This window comes from Nicotiana tomentosiformis, chromosome 2 (assembly GCF_000390325.3).
Source record: "Nicotiana tomentosiformis chromosome 2, ASM39032v3, whole genome shotgun sequence".
Classification (NCBI taxonomy): domain Eukaryota; kingdom Viridiplantae; phylum Streptophyta; class Magnoliopsida; order Solanales; family Solanaceae; genus Nicotiana; species Nicotiana tomentosiformis.
This window is the reverse complement of record NC_090813.1, coordinates 67,974,915-67,990,421: the sequence shown is the minus strand read 5'-3', so window position 1 is coordinate 67,990,421 and position 15,507 is coordinate 67,974,915. Positions and strand designations below refer to the sequence as shown.

At 40.0% G+C, this 15,507-nt stretch overlaps 1 protein-coding gene and 1 long non-coding RNA gene across 2 annotated transcripts in view; both read right to left on the bottom strand.

The window, feature by feature from the left end:
* LOC108946256 (uncharacterized) overlaps positions 1-14,166 on the bottom strand; it is a 41,177-nt gene extending 27,011 nt beyond the window's left edge. The window contains exon 1 of the long non-coding RNA XR_001970558.2: positions 13,835-14,166. This is a non-coding gene — a long non-coding RNA (uncharacterized lncRNA). The remainder of the gene's footprint in view (positions 1-13,834) is intronic.
* The window catches only part of LOC104102828 (olee1-like protein), an 81,142-nt gene that overhangs the window by 32,100 nt on the left and 33,535 nt on the right, over positions 1-15,507 (bottom strand). The gene's annotated exons all lie outside the window — the stretch shown is intronic.

Genomic DNA, 15,507 nt, shown 5'->3' with positions numbered 1-15,507 from the left:
CTTGCCGCTTACAGAGTTTGGCTATAACAACAACTACCAATCGAGCATTCGGATGGCTCCATATGAGGCTTTTTATGGGAGGTGGTGTCGGTCTCCGGTAGGTTGGTTTGAGCCGGGTGAGGCTAGGCTATTGGGTACAGACTTGGTCCAGGATGCTTTGGAAAAGGTTGAATTGATTCAAGATCGACTTCGCACAGCCCAATCTAGACAGAAGAGTTATGCGGGTCGGAAGGTTCACGACGTTGCATTCATGGTTGGGGAGCGGGTCTTGTTCCGGGTTTCGCCCATGAAAGGTGTTATGAGGTTCGGAAAGAAGGGCAAGTTGAGCCCTAGGTATATCAGACATTTTGAGATTCTTGATAGAATTGGATAGGTGGCCTACAAGCTTGCACTACCACCTAATCTAGCTGCAGTTCATCAAGTGTTCCATGTTTCTATGCTCCCAAAGTATCACGGCGATCCGTCTCAGGTGTTGGATTTCAGCTCAGTCTAGTTGGACAAGGATTTGTCTTATGTTGAGGAGCCGGTGGCCATTTTGGACAGGCAGGTTTGAAAGTTGAGGTCGAAGAACATTGCTTTAATGAAGGTTCAGTGGAGGGGTCAACCAGTCGAGGAGGCGACTTGGGAGATCGAACATTGCTTGGACGCACCTGCGCAATCGCAGATGCGGTTCAAGTGCGCAGAAGCGTGATCGCAGAAGCGGCTTAAAGACCACAGGTGCGAGGGATTTGCTGGGTCAGTTGTTTTCGTAGAAGCGAAGTTTTACCGCAAAAGCGGTGGTCGCAGATGTGGCGAATTGTCCGCAAATGCGGAATCGCTGGGCAGGAGCTATATTATCGAGGGTCTTGGTTCTTTCTTCATTTTTGGGAGCTATGGAGCTCGGATTGAGGCGATTCTTGAGGCAATTTTCACCATATGAATTGGGATAAGTGTTCTCTACTCGATTTTGGTTATATTTCATGAATCTACCTTCATTTTTGGTAATTGGATTGTGAATTTTATAGAGAAAATTGAGGGTTTTGGCCTAAAGTTTCATAATATGAATTTTTGAGTTTCGAACATCGAATTGGAGTCGGATTTGAGTGAAACTAGTATGGTTGGACTCGTACTTGAATGAGTTGTCGGATTTTGTGAGATTTGTTGGGTTTCGAGGCGCGGGCCCGTGTGTGATTTTTGGCCGGTTTTGGGTTTTAATTAAGGATTCGATCTTTATCATTTGGAATTGTTTCCTTGGGCTTTATTTGATGTACTTGAGTTGTTTTTAGTTAGTTTTGGGCCGTTCGGAGGTCGGAATGCGCGGGATGGCATCTTTGGAGCATCGTTTGGCTTGCTCGGCATTGGTATTGGCTTGTTCGAGGTAAGCAACTCTTCTAAACTTAGTGATGAGGGTATGAAATCCTGAAATACGCGTTATGTGATTGGTATTGAGGTGACGTACATGCTAGGTGACGGGCGTGTGGGCGTGCACCATGTGAATTGGGACTCTGTTGTTTCCATGGCATTGTATAGTGGTCCTACTTTGTTGATGTCCGTATTTTCACCATGTGATAAAGTAATTGAGCTGTCAATCATGCTAGATATCATGTTTAGGCTTTATGACGATACTGCTAGGACCTATAGTGGTTGTTACTTGCTGTCATTTCACTGATTTTATTGATATTTCGTACTCAGTCATATTCATGCATTCATATCATATCTCAGTCTCAGTTGTTATTTATTGATACATCATATCATTGTTGTCGGGCTAGTTTCATGACATTGTGAGCCCGTGAGTGAGACTGGAGAGATTGATGACTGAGTGAGGCTGGGGGCCTGTTTGTGAGGATATTGATACTATAGCACGTGAGTTGTCCGTTCGGATCCAGATATTATTATTTTGGCACGTGAGTTGTCTGTGCAGCATGTGAGTTATCCGTGCGGATTATAGCGCTTGGGCTGTAGGAGCCCCTCCGGAGTCTGCACACCCCTAGCGAGCGCGGTTGATTATATTGAGGGATTGATCTTCCCTAGACATGGATCTTGTCCGAAGCATTTATATACCTGGAGATGGATCTTCTCCATGGGGTCGGATTGGCCTTCCTCGGTATTGAGTGACTGATGGTCAGTGATGTATATATTCAGGGATGGATCTTTCTTGGGCCGTATGGGCCATATACAGTACCGAGTGGTTGAGCATGATGAGTGAAAAGTGTGAGACAGTGAGATTGAGTACTCTGAGAGAGTGAGTACATGATTAATCTCTGATATACATGGCATTAGCATGCACACATGACATACAGGTATAGAGATGCATTTTTCCTCATGTTGTACGGTATCACGTCATCCATGACTTTTTACACACATTAATATGTGGGCATAAAGAGGTGTTTTACACTTGCTATCTGGAAAGAAAATGAAACATCTTATTTATTGTGGAAAGGATATTTGGAAAAATTACAGTTTTTAAACTTACTCGTATTTTTGGCATTTTCGATAAAAGATTTGGGTTTTCACTAAGATACTTGAAAAGCATGACTATTTTCTGGAACGGTGAACGAGCTGAGGATTTTACTTCTGAGATACATCTTTTATTACTTGTATTATGTTGTTATGAGCTGGTGTTAGCTCGTCACTACTTTCAACCTAAGGTTAGGTTTATTAGTTATTGAGTACATGAGGTCGGTTATACTCATACTACACTTATGCTCCTTGCATGCAGATACTGACTGTTGATGTTGCTGTGATCGACGGGTGCCGACATTGAAGATGTACTTGCTTCCCGGTGGTAACTGCTTCTTGTTCATGGTAGCCTTAGATCAATAAAACTCTGTTAATGTATTTTTCAAACAGATGATGTATTTACTTCATTTCAATTTTGTAAACTCTATTCTTAGAAGCTCATAATTTGTACTACCAGTCCTTGGGAAATGAATAAAATTCAGTAAATTACTATCGTTTATTTGTCTTGTTAATATCATTGGAATTGGATAGTTACTAGTTGGCTTACCTAGCGGGTTAGGTTAGGTGACATCACGACTAGTAGATTTGGAGTCGTGACAAGGTGGTATCAGAGCTCTAGGTTCATAGGTTATACAAGTCATGAGCAAGTGTCTAGTAGAGTCTTGCGGATCGATATGATGACGTCCATACCTATCTTCGAGAGGCTACAAGACATTTAGGATATACTTCCCATCTTTCTTTCCTTATCGTGCGACATTGATTCAGCTTGAAGCGTAACCCTTTGAATTCCTTCCACGCATTCGTATGCGCACATGACCGTTCGGTATCAGCTGTGCAACGACGGCTTGTGATTCCATGGTTGAGGTGCGAGATGTGATTTTGGTGTGCTGATGATGGGTCAGTCTGGAGGACTTGAGGCCAGGTTTTGACTGTAGCTTGAGCATGAAGATTTTGATTGTGTGAGCACGTGCTTTTGGATTTATACGTCCGGTAGTGTTCCTATGAGTGAAATTTGTGGCTTGATGAGCAGTGGAATGGCTTTGTGATGAGTATGATGTGACTGTGGGATGTGTTAAGACAATTTGAATGCGGCGAGAAGTGTTTCCTTAAAATGTAAATGAGGGGCTATTGGGTGCTTGATTTTCATTTTGATGTGACGTACAGTCTCGAGTATGAGTGCATTAAAGGATCCTTTCTGTTGCTTAATGGTGGAACAAAATAGGTTCGTATGTCTTATTGTCGAGGTCAGACTCAGGGAGATTAAATGATTGCCTAGTAGTTGTGGCTATGAAAGGGTATCAAGAGATGTCAGTTTGAGGCTAAGCAGGTGGGTTATAACCTGCGAGTTAATCTACGGATGTGTGACTTTTATAATGTTGCGTGGAGGCTTTGTTTTCTACCAGCGGGATATATTTGTGCGATTTGAGTTTGGATCGGTTGTAACAGTTGACCTGACTATCACGAGGATGAATGCGAGATTTGCAGATGATTTGAGGTATTATATGGTTTGTATTACATGAGCTTACGAAGGATTTAGTTGAATTTTAGTGCGGGATTCCGGAAGTAATAGAGTATGGGTATCGTGAGGTTATCGAGTGTTTTGTTATGTGGCTTTGAGCCAAGTGGGGGAGTTTTCTATCGATGAGTTGATTGCACGATTATGTATTGTATTGGTTTCGGTTCGGGGTATACTGGTGAATCAGTTATGACTTGTAGAGGTCGAGATCGAGAATGACTCAGGTAAAGGAAATTCGGGATACAGGTTGTATTACACTCTATGGGTATATGGGAATCATAAGATAATTGAGTGGTTATTCGTGAAGGGTGTAGTGTACATGGAGTAGGAATCTGCTCAGTTGCTTAGGAGTGTAGGTTACTCCCTTGGGTGTTGGTATGCTAATGGGGCACAGGTCCTTCGGTCCGTTTGGTCGGTTTAATTGAGATTTTAGTAGATTAGATGACTCTCGAGAATGGTTCTGATGGATTCAAGATTTATATGTAGCGATTTGGAATTTTCAAGATTTGTATATGGCTAGAAACTAAGAGTTACATTGGATGGTGTCGAGACTTGTGGCATTTTTATACCGTTGTGGATTATGCATTTTAGCATCAAGAAGGTGAAGGAAACAGTTTTAGGTTCACATAAGGTCTCTTTAGAGTGGGTGTCTCGGTTGTGGTGCTTCGGGGTGCTTAAGAGGGTAGTCAGCGACTTATAGGCCTTAGGGCGTTGTGATTTTATACTAGGGTCTCTTGTGTGGTGAAATTTGGTTAAGGATCGTGGTGTTCTAGCAAGGAAAAGTATCAATTTGAAGGCAATTTGGAAAGGACTTGGAGAAATAGGACAGCTTGGTAGTAGGTTGGGTTAGCGCAGTAATGGATATGATCGGTTCTTTGGGTACTTATGACGTGGGTAGTCTCTACAGGTGTTTCGTGGAAATGCTCTTGGGTTTTGGCAAACTGCGTGGCTGGGTTGAGTTAGAGAGATTCGGTTCTGATAGCTTGGTTATGTGCAAATAGGTTCGAAGAGTTCTCAATGGTTTTTACCAAGGTTCAAGGGGTATATTTCCTACTGGCGTGAGGAGCATGTGGTGTATAGTGATTTTCTCCTAGATGAAATCAAATGGAAGGTTTCTAACTGAACGAGTATGTATTATGCTTGTGACTCGGAGTGGACTATGAAGTTCTCGTACTTTTCTTAGGATGACATGGTATATGTGGTGTGTTGTGTGGGATTGAGATTTATGTGAGCGGGATCACAGTTCTGTTTTGGAATGGAAGGTCATAAAATTTGTAGGCAGCATGGACAATTTCAGATGACTAGGTAACTGATATTACTAATCGGTATGGCTTGATGAGAGTATACATTTCAGAAGGGGCAATGTGTTTTGATTTATGGATACTTCACGGGTACTACGGCACTCTCCTGGTTGATCGACTGCTGATATTCAAATTTTGCTAGGTGGTACGGAAGAATTTTAGAAGTATTCCTCGTGGGATGATCGTGTATGAGAGATGTGTTAGACATTTGGGTGGTGGAGATAGAATCAGATATGGTGATTCGTGTGTTTTATGGATTTGGAAGCTGTGAGTTCTCAGTAGCAGATTGTTTCATGGTTGTGAACTGTGAGGTTGTGGCCGAAGCTAGCCAGATGATAGTATGTGTAATGATTCTGTCATTGCAGACTTCCGGAGGGTTATTTATCTATTTGTGGGCGACCAGAGTCGATTTGGGGGTCCATTGGTAGGCCCAATTAGGATTTGTATTCTACAACGAGCCGGATTGGTTGGTTCCATACTGCTATTGTTGAGGGATGTGCCATTCGGTTGTTGTTGAGCTTATTCGTGTTCTGAAATGATCTGTAAGTTACTCTTCTATGCTACGAGGAGTTGTGATTCGTTGGTTATAAGCACACCTGGTGCGGTTCTATTTGGGCTGGTATAGCGGAATTTGAGCGAGATGAGTAATAGGGTATTGCATGGTCGATGGCGTATGGGTTATGTTCTTTCGGGTTTTGTGTGGCATTGTGTTATCTGCTTCTTCATGGTTATGGTAATGCACTTTGAGTACTTGATGTCGGATTGCGCGTGGTTATTGATTTTGAGCATAGGGGCGGAGGTATTTCATATGGACCAGTGTTTGGATGGGGTCACATATTGCAGCGGAGTTATATTGAGATATGATCCCTTGTGCTAGATTCGTGTTTTTTGGTTTTACGGTGTGTGTTAGGTTCTTAGCATTGCGTTGTGGTGGTACTTGTTGAGCTTGCGGAACAGTTCTCTCGCCTGAGTCATTTTTTTCCATGATTGAGTACATTTGGAATGTCGCCTATTGGTGCACGGATTGCACAAGTTGCAGCTTTAGATTGTATGGGTGTGTCATGTCACTAGAGTGGTCGTGTTGGATGAGATGAGGTCATTGGACCTAGAATGGATACTATCGGAATAGATTGCAGCATGGTTGGAAGGATGATATCAAAAGTCGGCTTAGAAAATTGCTATAGTTCTTGTCGAAGGAGAGGGAGCTCCATGTCTTGTGGATCTGATGAATGGTTGCGAGTTTATGCGTGTTTCTTTCATCATTGGTAGTGTACGAAGGTTTTAGAATGGAGTCTTGTTTGATATGAGGTTTATTACCGGCATTGGGTTGTTTTGAGCAGCTACTGTGATTAGAAATCATTGCTACGAGTATCTGTGTTATGTGATATATCATGCAAATGTATCTTGGATTGCGGCTTGGTATAGCTTGTTCGGACTTATACAAGGTGTAGGTTGCGAGATTCAGATCTTATAAGAAATTCCAGATGTTGAAAATTAGATTCTAAGGCTTGTGGGCTAGGTTGAATTGAGAAATTTCAGTTATGTTGTGTTATCAGACCTGTATGGGATTGGGTGACATGGGATCACCCCCGGGTGCATGCATGGTAAGGTTATACGGCGGTTTGATGGCTTTGAGAACAACTCTGGACACGTTTGAGGATGAACGTATGTTTAAGTAGAGGAGAATGTAACGATCCAACCGGTCGTTTTGAGCATTTGCACTTCGCTCGGTAGTTTACGGGAATGAGTAGCTCTATATGATGTATTTTGACTTGTATGAATCGTCGGTTTTGATTTTCAGGTTATTCGAAATCGAATTGGATGAATGGATTTCATTGTTGAAGCTTTAAATTGGGAGAGTTGACCAAGTTTTACTTTTTGTGAATTTGAACCCGGGACTGAGTTTTGACGGTTCCGGTAGGTCCGTTGGGTGATTTTGGACTTAGGGGCGCGTCCGGATTGTGATTTGGAGGTCCGTGGTAAAATTTAGCTCGAAATGGCGAAAGTTGAAATTTTGGAAAGTTTGACCGGGAGTGAACTTTTTGATATCGAGGTCGGATTCCGATTCCGAAAGTTGGAGCAGGTCGTATTGTCGAATGTGACTTGTGTGCAAAAATTGAAGTCATTCCGGATTGATTTGCTATGTTTCGGCACGAGTTATTGAATTTGAAAGTTTAAAGTTCATGGATTTCGATTTGAGGTATGATTCGTCATTTCGATGTTTTTATCTGTGTTTTGAGACCTCGAGTAAGTCAGTGTTATGTTATGTGACTTGTGGGTATGTTTAGACGGGGTCCCAAGGGGCTCGGGCATGTTTCAGATTGATTTCGGATCAATTTCTTCAATGTTGTTGTTGTTGGTTCTGGTGTGACCGCACCTGTGGCTAGTTTGCGCAGGTGCGATGGTCGCAGAAGCGACAGAGGAGTCGCAGAAGCGTTAAGGGGAGCCGGGCGTGAGGATCGTAGGTGCGGGTGCTTGGACGCACCTGCGCAACCGCAGATGCGGTTCAAGTGCGCAGAAGCGGCTTAAAGATCGCAGGTGCGAGGCATTTGATGGGTCAGTTGTTTTCGCAGAAGCGAAGTTTTACCGCAAAAGCGGTGGTTGCACATGCGACGCATTGTCCGCAAATGCGGAATCGCTGGGCAGAAGCTATATTATCGAAGCTTTTGGTTCTTTCTTCATTTTTGGGAGCTATGGAGCTCAGATTGAGGCGATTCTTGAGGCAATTTTCACCATATGAATTGGGTTAAGTGTTCTCTACTCGGTTTGGTTATATTTCATGAATCTACCTTCGTTTTTGGTAATTAGATTGTGAATTTTATAGAGGAAATTGGGGGTTTTGGCCTAAAGTTTCATAATATGAATTTTTGAGTTTTGAACATCGAATTAGAGTCGGATTTGAGTGAAACTAGTATAGTTGGACTCGTAATTGAATGGGTTGTCGGATTTTGTGAGATTTGTTGGGTTTCGAGGCGCGGGCCCGGGTGTGATTTTTGGTCGGTTTTGGGTTTTGATTAAGGATTCGATCTTTATCATTTGGAATTGTTTCCTTAGGCTTTATTTGATGTACTTGAGTTGTTTTTGGTTAGTTTCAGGCTGTTCGGAGGTCGGAACGCGCGGGATGGTATCTTTGGAGCATCGTTTGGCTTGCTCGGCATTAGTATAAGCTTGTTCGAGGTAAGTAACTCTTCTAAACTTAGTGCTGAGGGTATGAAATCCTGAAATACGTGTTATGTGATTGGTATTGAGGTGGCACACATGCTAGGTGACGGGCGTGTGGGCGTGCACCATGTGAATTGGGACACTGTTGTTTCCATGGCACTGTATAGTGGTCCTACTTTGTTGATGTTCGTGTTTTCACCATGTGATAAAGTAATTGAGCTGTCAATCATGCTAGATATCATGTTTAGGCTTTATGACGATACTACTAGGACCTATAGTAGTCGTTACTTGCTATCATTTCACTGATTTCATTGATATTTCGTACTCAGTCATATTCATGCATTCATATCATATCTCATACTCATTTGTTATTTTCTGATACATCATATCATTGTTGTCGGGCTAGTTTCATGACATTGTGAGCCCGTGAGTGAGACTGGAGAGATTGATGACTGAGTGAGGCTGGGGGCCTGTTTGTAAGAATATTGATACTATAGCACGTGAGTTGTCCGTGCAGCACGTGAGTTGTCCGTGCGGTTCCAGATATTGTTATTTTGGCACGTGAGTTGTCCGTGCAACACGTGAGTTGTCCGTGCGGATTATAGCGATTGGGCTGTAGGAGCCCCTCCGGAGTCTGCACACCCCCAGTGAGCGCGGTTGATTATATTGGGGGATGGATCTTCCTTGGACATGGATCTTGTCCGAAGCATTTATATACCTGGAGATGGATCTTCTCCATGGGGCCGGATTGGCCTTTCTCTATACTAAGTGACTGATGGTCAGTGATATATATATTCCGGGATGGATCTTCCTTGGGCCGTATGGGCCATATACAGTACCGAGTGGTTGAGCATGATGAGTGAAAAGTGTGAGACAGTGAGATTGAGTACTCTGAGAGTGTGAGTACATGATCCATCTCTGAGATACATGGCATTGGTATGCACACATGACATAAAGGCATAGAGATGCATTTTTTCTTATGTTGTACGGTATCACATCATCCATGACTTTTTACACACATTGATATGTGGGCATATAGAGGTATTTCACACTTGCTATCTGAAAAGAAAATGAAACATCTTATTTATTGTGGAAAAGATATTTGGAAAAAATACAGTTTTCAAACTTACTCGTATTTTTGGCATTTTCGATAAAAGATTTGGGTTTTCACTATGGTAGTTGAAAAACATGACTATTTTCTGGAACGGTGAACGAGCTGAGCATTTTACTTCTGAGATACATCTTTTATTACTTGTATTATGGTGTTATGAACTGTTGTAGGATATTGGTATTGGACCCGACTTTGTGTTAGCTTGTCACTAATTTCAACCTAAGGTTAGGTTTGTTACTTATTGAGTACATGGGGTCGGTTGTACTCATACTACACTTCTGCATCTTGCGTGCAGATACTGACTGCTGATGTTGCTGTGATCAACGGGTACCGGCATTGAAGATGTACCTGCGTCCCGGTTGTAGCTGCCTCTTGTTCATGGTAGTCTTAGATCTATAAAACTCTGTTAATGGATTTTTCAAACAGATGATGTATTTACTTCATTTCAACTTTGTAAACTCTATTCTTACAAACTCATGATTTGTACTACCAGTCCTTAGGAAATGAATAAAATTCAGTAAATTACTACCGTTTATTTGTCTTGTTAATATCATTGAAATTGGATAATTACTAGTTGGCTTACCTAGGGGGTTGGGTTAGGTGCCATCACGACTAGTGGATTTGGAGTCGTGACAGCCACACGTTCGCGAAGGGTCATGATTTTGTGCACTGCGATCGCGGACAGGGAGCCGCGTTCGCGAAGAAGAAAGGCAAAATGGGGAGACCTCACGCGGTTGTTCTACGCGTTCGCGAGTGTGGCTTCGCGATCCCAAAGCTTGGGAGCTTTTGTCATCGCGTTCGCGAGTGGGTTCTCGCATTCGCGTAAGAGGAAATTTGGGAAGCCACATTTTTGTACTTCGTGAATGCGAGGCATTTTCCGCGTTCGTGGAGAAGAAATCTCTGGGCTGCCTCGCGTTCGCGAAGAAGAAATCTCTGGGCAATAGACTTAAATTTCAAAACGAGAGTTTTATCTCATATTTCATATCTTGCACTTAGAGAGCTCGGTGTGAGGCAAATTTTCGGGAGCTTTTCAGCGAGATTATTGGGGTAAGAATTCCTTACTCGATTTTGGTTAAATTACTCGAATCTATTGTTGTTTTTATCATCTAATTAGGCATTTGAGTTGAAAATTTGGGGGAAAGTGGTAGAAGCTTCCTAGACCGAATTTGAGTATTTGAAAGGGCGATTTGAGTAACTCTTGTATAGTTGAACTCCTTATCGAATGTGTGTTCGGATTTTATAATTTTGATCGGATTCCGAGTCGCAAGCCCAAGTTGACTTTTTGAGTTGACTTTTTATTTCTTTGCAAAAATCGTAACTTTAATATTCAAATTAGTTTCCTATACTTTATATTTATAGTATAAAGTTGTTTTGGCTAGATTCGAGTCATTCGGAATTGTATAATCGAGGAAAAGACCTACTAGTGGATTGAGTTAGCGTGATTTGAGGTAAGTGACTTTCCTAACCTTGTGTGGGGGAATCTCTACTTAGGATTGGTGTTGTTTGTGATAATTGTGATGTGTGAAAGCTGTGTACGCGAGGTGACGAGTGTGTACACGAGTTAAATATGGTAATTACCATTTTTAGCTATGTAGATTCCTTCCATGCCTTAATTGCGTTATCTTAACATATTATATTCATCATTCTTAGTCTATTTTCACATGCCTACTTGTCTTATTCTCTTATATGCTAATTGCCCCACATGTTTAGTTGAAGTTCTTGTTTCCTTTATTGTGTATTCATTACTTAATTGTTGAACTCTTTATTTAAAGTTGTTAAATCGTGGAATATCTTGTCGTTGAAGTTGGTATTGAGATATGAAGGTCGTGATTCACATTGAGGCAAAGTATTAAGTTGTGAAATACCATTCTGTTGAGTTGTTCATTCCTGTTATTATTTACTAAGACTCTTGTGTACTTTATGGTTGAGCCATGAGCTCTTTACTGTGAAATTACTGTTAATGTTTGACTTCTCTGGCAAGTTGTGATATTGGGCACTTGAGGTGCGATCTGTGGTACGTTGTGATATTGATACGCATGCAGTGGTATAAGGTTTTGGGGTTGAAACGCATACCGTAAGATAAGATGGGCTTGATACGAGTGGCTAGTAGGGAAGCTACAAAAAGTCATGCAGTGTGATAAGGTGGCCTAAAATGCGGGATGCAATTTCGGGAAAATGATTTTCAAAACTAAATGTAAAGGATCCCGCGGTGATATAAGGACAGATTGCGATTTATTCTTGTGATTTGAAACTACGAGGTGGTACCTCGGTAGTGGCTCTTGTTGGCATTTCACCGTTTGCACTTGTCTTTGGTTGGTGTTTCCTTAGCATATTATTAATTGTTTCCTCCGTGTTGCACTAATTGCTTTAGTTCCGTGTAGCTAACCTTGATATGCTATTTGTTATTTCAATTTCATTACTGTCATTATTACATTGCTTAATACTTGTTCAGTCTTTTATTTATTCTAGTAGGGCCTTGACTTGACCTCGTCACTACTTTACCGAGGTTAGGCCTTGCACTTACTGGGTACCGTTGTGGTGTACGCATGCTATGCTTTTACACATCTTTTTGTGCAGATCCAGGTACCTCCTATCAGTCTGGGCGTTATCAGTCCGGGCGTTAGTGAGTAGAGTCAGTGCGTGGAGACTTCAATGTACACTTGTCAGCATCTGCAGGCCTCAGAGTTCCCCTCCACCTGGATTATTTTACTTCCTTGTCCTTAGTTAGACACTATTGTATAGAGATATTTAGTATCACTTTATAGAGCTTATGACTTATATTTCACCGGGTTTTGGGAGTTGTACATGCTGAGTTGCAGATTTTATTTTATATAATTGTTGAAGTTTTGAGACTTTAAATTATTATTTCGGTTATTCCGCATATTTGTTAGACTTACCTAGTCTTAGAGACTAGGTATCGTCATAACATCCTATGGAGGGAAATTGGCGTCGTGAAACACGTCTAGCAGATGAGGGTGTACGTGTCCTAGCCATCTATGAAAGAAATACTCCAAAGTCAAGGTCAAGTTATCTCAACGCACGATCAAGGAATGAAAGAAGGGAAAGCATCCTATATGTTCAGTAGCCTCAAGATCATAAGTACGGGCGTCTACATACCCATAAACCAGACTCTACTAAGCATTGCTCCATGACTCGGGACATAAAGTCTAAACTCTGATACCAACTTTGTCACGACCCAATTTCCAATTTTAGAACTATCCAAAAATAATTCATGTCTCATAAATAAACAACAACCAACCAATATTCACCCAAACTTGCCATAATCATCATCAACTAAGCAAAAATGAGTTTACACCAATATTACCAACCTCTTCAACATAATAAAACTAAACCCATCTCAAAAATAGAAAAAAAAATATAATACCAGTAACTAGTGTATATTAACAAATGAATACTCACTCCCCGCTATTCTTTTTTACAGAGACATCAGTTGACGCGAACAAGAATTTTGTTAATTTGAGTACACATGTTGATAGTTCTTGGTGAGTCCCGCACTCGTTCGCGTGGGCGAAGAGTTTTACTCATTTGCTATAGTCTTTTCTTACAAACTCTTAGAGTTACTCCATAATTATTTTATTAGTGTTGTGAGTATTCATTTGTTAATATGGACTAGCTACTAGTATTATACTTCTTTCCCTATTTTTGAGATGGATTTAGTTTTATTATGTTGAAGAGGTTGGTAATATGGGTGGAAATTCGTTTTTGGTTAGTTGATGATGATTATGACAAGTTTAGGTGAATATTGGTTGGTTGTTGTTTATTTATGAGACAAGAATTATTTTTGGATAGTCGTAAAATAGGAAAAACTCCGCCCGACTTTCTGTAAATTATCAATGAGGCTTATTTGGGGACAATTTCTCTTGATTGTCGGTCATGATCCAAATTGGGTGTGGAAGACGATAATAGCCAATATGGTGACCCGTCTTGAATGGTGGCCCTCAAATCGTCAATATAAGATAATCATCTTTCTTCGGAAAGAGGCTTTGCTAAGTCGCTCCCAGAGATCTCATGTTGCAGCACAAAAGGACAAAGACATTAGAATACTCCAAATAAGATGACTCAAGCATAAAATCAAACACCTTGGCTGCACAATTCACTTTTAAACCCCAATTGTTTCTTATAGTTTAAATTTTACATAACACGATTTAATTTTTCACTATTTAGTTTATCACAAAGAAAAAATAATCAAAGAGACATAAAGCATGTGTAAATTAGGTACAATTACGAACATGTATTCTAGCAAGAAATTATATTCAAAAGAAATGGAAACTAACAAATACATACCAGATTGTGATTGCCAGTAGCAATAACGCAACACCAAGAAAAAGCCAACCAGTACTAACCAGAGTTAGCCTGCATTTTGGAGGTGTAATCCACAAGGGTAGACATATTTGGGGCAAATATTATGCAGCATTTTTTTTTACAGAAGAGAATAAGTAACAGAGAAGACATAAGATGTAAGTGAGAGAAAGAGGAATGAAGAGAGAGAGAGGAAGAATCATAAACTAAAAAAGGAGAATCGGAAATGGAAGTGAGAGACAGAAGAATGAAGAACAAGAAGGAGAATCGAAAATGGAAGTAAAGTGGAAGCCAGTAGACATGTGTCGTCCAAAAAATGAAAATTGTGGGGCAGTAATTGGACTACAATACACGTGTTCACACAAAAGAACAAAATAAATTTAAGAAACAGTACAACCCAGTAACGTTTTGTACAACAGGTTAGTGCAGTGATCATACGCCCTTTTCTCACTTTTATATATATATATATATATATATACTAGTCTCTCGGCACTCGTTTTGCGCGTATGTTCCACCTCTATTGGTGTATTTTTTGTTTAAATCATAAAAATATTACGTAAAAAATTATGTTTGAGCGATAGAATAAAAAATGAAAGAAAACATTTAAATACAAGAAAATAATTATTATTGACTTTGTTTAGCGAACAAGGAAAGGACGAAACTCTACCTTGGAAGTCATCAATCAATATAGTCAATATAAAGTTTGTTCAAGCTTTATAATTTTTTAAAATTAATTTTATAAGTTATCATGCTTTCTTTCTAGTTAGCAATAACATATAACCCTAGAAAATTTAAAAGTTCTTATGATTGTTTTGGAAAGCTATTTATAATTTATTTTTAAATACATGGTCAACCAACTAAGAAAAGATGTCTTTTCTCTAGGCGAGCAGAAAAAATATTTTATTTATTAAATCTATAGAAAAAAAAAATACTATAAGAATTGTCTCAAACATATTAGAAAAGTCAGAATCCAACATTTATATTTTGATTAATCTATTTTTTCTTCTTTTTACAAATAATCTCTATCCAAGAACATAACAATGCATTAGATATTATCTTTGTTTAAGCGAAAGTCTGTCATTATAATTGAATTACCTGGTGTTGATGGATTTTAAATATGTTAAGACTATCCTAATTAGTGAAAATATCGAATTCATATTAAAATAACAATTAGAATTTACTCTTTCAATCTATTCCAAAAGATATTTATGTTTTAGTTTTCGTGTGTCTCTATAATCGGTTCTCATTTAAATAAGGACCTTTTCAAAGTAAATATGGTTTTGTAGGCATATAAATTTTATTAAAATTAAATCCATAAAATAATTTGGACTATATTTTAAATTCAAGATATATTGTTCCAAGCAAATATTATGGGCTAATATAATTAAATTAATTATATAACTCCAATATATATGGATTAAATAAATAAGTCTTAATCCATTGGGCTAGCCCATTTAATTGGGGCTAAAGTGATGAGCCCACTTCATTAAGCCCAAGTTGTCATCTTCCTAGAGGCCCAGTTTGGCGCCACGCGTCAAATGACGTGGCGCGCAAAGTCAAACAAAAGAGCCAAAGGGATCATGCCACGTGTCAAAATGACAAGGCATGTCAAGCCAAATTAAATGGCCAATGAAATCGCGCCACGTGTGCAAGTGACA